The sequence below is a fragment of the Myotis myotis genome, unplaced genomic scaffold, assembly GCF_014108235.1.
Source record: "Myotis myotis isolate mMyoMyo1 unplaced genomic scaffold, mMyoMyo1.p scaffold_m19_p_2, whole genome shotgun sequence".
NCBI classification, from domain to species: domain Eukaryota; kingdom Metazoa; phylum Chordata; class Mammalia; order Chiroptera; family Vespertilionidae; genus Myotis; species Myotis myotis.
Genome location: NW_023416324.1, coordinates 60,512,063 through 60,516,094, shown reverse-complemented (window position 1 = coordinate 60,516,094; position 4,032 = coordinate 60,512,063).

Below are 4,032 nucleotides of genomic sequence, written 5' to 3'. Positions count from 1 at the left end.
CCCAGTGGAGGCTGACTGAAAGCAGGTATCTGGGATTTATTTATCTTCTATTAATTGAAACTTTGTTGCCTTGAGCGGAGGCCCCAGCCGGCCAGGCCAGGCGGGAAGCTTAGCTTCCTCCATCGCTGGGGCAACCAAGCCTCCTGCTTGCGACAGCTCCATGGCTGCTGGCCGCAATCTTGGTTGAGTTAATTTGCATATAGTTGCTCTGATTGGCTGGTGGGCGTGGCCATGGGGCGTAGTGGAGGTGCAGTCAATTTGCATGTTTCTCTTTTATTGGATTAGATTCCTTAAATTATGCATAGAGAATCTGAAATGTAACTATAATTAACATTAATAGATGCCCTTTCACTTACAGATCTGAAGAAAATTCTAGTTCTTCAGCATGATTAAAAAGTACTAGAACTTACCTTTCAGTTCAGAAAGGTTAATGTAATATGGCTATTTTTGCTTTTTATTTACCCTTGTGTCTGTTATAATGCCAGTAATAGAATTTTAAAAGATACCACAATCAGAGAACACAAAGGCAACCAGGGGCTGAGGGGAATTTTCAATATATCTCAGGAAGGCAGGAGGCTGATGGAAGCTAATGTCTGGTGAAGCAGAAAGGGGGAAATAATTAGAACCTTCTCTGGCTTCTTGATCATTAATTCCCCAGCCCCAATAATTGAGCCTGCCATTCCAAAGGAAAACAAAACAAAACAAAGAAATTAACTTACTGAGCAATAAATGAATGTGCAAATTCAGTTAAAAAGTGAAAGTTTACCTTCAAACTTCAAACCTGTGTTTTTTAATAAACTAGAGACAAAGTGCAGGAATTCGTGCAGAGGTGGGATCCCTCGGCCTGGCCTGTGATGGAGACCTATAAGGGGGCCAGCTGGCCAGGGGCAGGGACCCCAGGAGGTTGGCCGGCCAGCCCCCAATTGGAACCATGGCGGGGGGCAGCCGGCTTGGGTGAGGGAGGCTGCAGGAGGTTGGCAGATGGGGGGAGGGGCCATGGGAGGTTGGCTGTGGGAGTGCATTGACCAGGGGGCAGCTTCTGCATTGAGTGTCTGCCCCCTGATGGTTAGTGCGCGTCATAGTGACTGGTCGACTGGTTGATCAGGTCATTTGGTTGTACTGGTCACTTAGGCTTTTACATATATAGGTAACAAAAAACAGTCAATCTTTTCTTAACTGAATTGACCTGTTAGGCTTTGTATGTCAGATTGTTAGCATTATTTACTTTTTACACATACCAGAGGAAGCCTGGGAACTACATTTCCCAATAGCCATTGCCAGCAGTATTCCAGGTTAGTCTGTAGAAAGAGGATCACTCACAAGGGATTTGAAAGGAAAAGCAAAGTCAGAAGCCTTATTATTGCTTCCATGGCAGTGGTTGAGAGATGTGTAAATTTTCACATGTGGAATTTTGCAACAGCTTCTGTGTGTTTAGTTTTAAATCTGTCACATTTCTGGAGCAGCTGTGACCATCATTGGTGATTTCATAAAGCTGCTTTAGTTCCGAAACTGTCTGAATGCTTCATTGCAAGTTGATAATTATTAGTATCTTCACATGGCATGTACTTTTAAGTCATTCTATTGCTTTTTGTTTTACATTTTTATTTTCAAACAGTTTTATATGTATAGACAGTTGTAAAAATAGTACAGCCAATCCTGCATACTCTTCACCTAAAGATGCTCTTCAAGTTTCAACAATATCTCTCATGATGTCATTTATGACAGCGGGGTTATGCTCTGCATCTGGTTGTCTTTCTAGTCTCTCTCCTTTTGGAACAGGGTCTTAGACTTTCATTTTCTTCACCTGGATGTTTTTGAAGATTATAGGGAAGCAATTTTGTAGAATGCTCCTCAATTAGATTTGTCTGATGTCTCTTCATGATTAGACCTAAGTTGTGCATTTTTGGCCAGAATAGCACAGAAGTAATGCAGTGTTCTTCTCATTATATCCTATTTGCTAGCATGCAATGTTGATTTGTTCCATTGTGGGAGGTTTAAATTTTGGTCACTAGATTAAGATTGTGATGATCAAGATTCTCCACTATAAAACTGTGTTTGTTTTTACTTTGTAAAAAATAAATGTTTCCTATGAAAATATTTGAGATTAAATAAATATCCCTTTCCGCATTTTACTTTCACCCAATAGTTTCAGAACTCATTGCTATTTCATGTCTAAATTAGCACTGTGATGATAACAAAATGATATTTTTAATGTAATTTATTCTTAGATTTATTAATTGACATTCCTGTAAGGAACATCTTCCCCTTCCTCCCACCTTTCCAATTATTTATCCATATGGATTCATGGACTTCTATTTTATTCAATAAATTAAAATCCATTACTATCATTTGTTTTGAAGATTATACTTCTATTTTGTTGTTGTTTTGTTTTGTTTTTTGTTAATCCTCACCCAAGAATATTTTTCCATTGATTTTTAGAGAGAGTGGAAGGGAGGGGAGAGACAGATAAAAGTCAAAATAAATAATAATATATGCCAAAATAAAAAAAAAATCTTGACTAAGTTTTTAATGTAAAAATAAAAAAATTTAGAAATTTTGGAATTTTAAACTTAAAATATTTGAAGAACTCTGATTATAATAGGTGTTGCTTTTCTAACCTTGCAAATGCTCACTTTGTTGTTATGTGTTTTTCACTTATAGTAATTAGGTGGAGCTTACAATTTTGTCCTGATAAACTGGTTTAGGGTCAGAGTTATGTAGAAAATGTCAGACTATTTTACTGTTAGATATATATCAGAAACATAAAGTCCTAAGAAATATCAGGTGACAAATTTTAGAAGATTATTTTACTAAATAAAGTTTTCCTTTAGCATTGAACAAATGCTGAGTGTTATTTTATTTTCAGGGAATGGTGTCTAGAATAAAAGTTTCTGACCAAAAAAAAAAAAAAAAAAAGTGACTACATTAAAGAACATATTCATTATCTGCGTGTCAGAATTTAACTAGCTGGAGGTCCAAGCAATACATTGTATGAAAGAAAGCTTTTTTTCTCAATCCTGCACTTATAACCTTCTACCTGTTCATCTTGTGTCACTTGGCAGGTAAAAATGTAACCTGAGAAAAAAACAAACTTCTGCTTTGAAATATTTCTGCTAAGCCAAGTTTGCTCATCTGGCATATTTGCTCCTAAGGAGTAAGGCCCCCAGCAGTGTCTCCATGTCTTTCTCTTATGGGTTTAAAATCCTTGAGGTGTTAAAATGATAAAATGAGAAGAAAACCTATGCATCCAGTTAATATCATAATTTGAAAAATATGTCTCATTTTTCGTAAAATTAAATAAAAGCACCAGGAAAAGTACTTTTAACTTTCCCAATCCTCCTATGTGTGAGTGGAAAAAGGGGCCATGTAATAAATCCACAAGCTCAGAGGGCCACATGGCAGGCCTGGCAAACTCAGTGACTGGAAGTAATAGCATAGGATGGTCTGTCTGATCACAAATTCCTAACTGGACAGGTCAGAGCAGGTAGTCATGTCCCAGGTCTATTGCTTCACTAGCAAAGGTCAGTCCACCCGAAGTGACCCCTGTCCATTGTTCTTATGCATCTAGGATAATACACCTTTGAAATATCAAAGCAATTTTCTTTTCTAGACCCCTTGGGGCCCAACCCCAGGCACCAGAGCACAAGATCACTAGAGCAAGAGACTATAGAACCCCACATTTTTATATTGTTCCCCACATACCATCTCTATGTGCTGTAAATGTTAATTATTAACTCTCCTGTACCTACCAGAGTAAAAGAAGTGTGTTTCTCCATTTTGTTTTTTATCTAACCCTACAGATTTCTCCCCTTTGCTTTCTCCAACCTCCTTAATCTACCACCAGTGAATTCCATGTACCTTACTTATTTTCGCTCTTTGATTCTAAATGCATGAATTTAGAGCATTTTGTCAATCCATTGAGATCTTGCTTTTGGGCATGTCCTTAAAAACTTAGCTCAAATAAACTTTTATATAACTTTTCTTTCATTTTGGATATTCTTTAATCGATATATGATATAAATCAAATTAAGA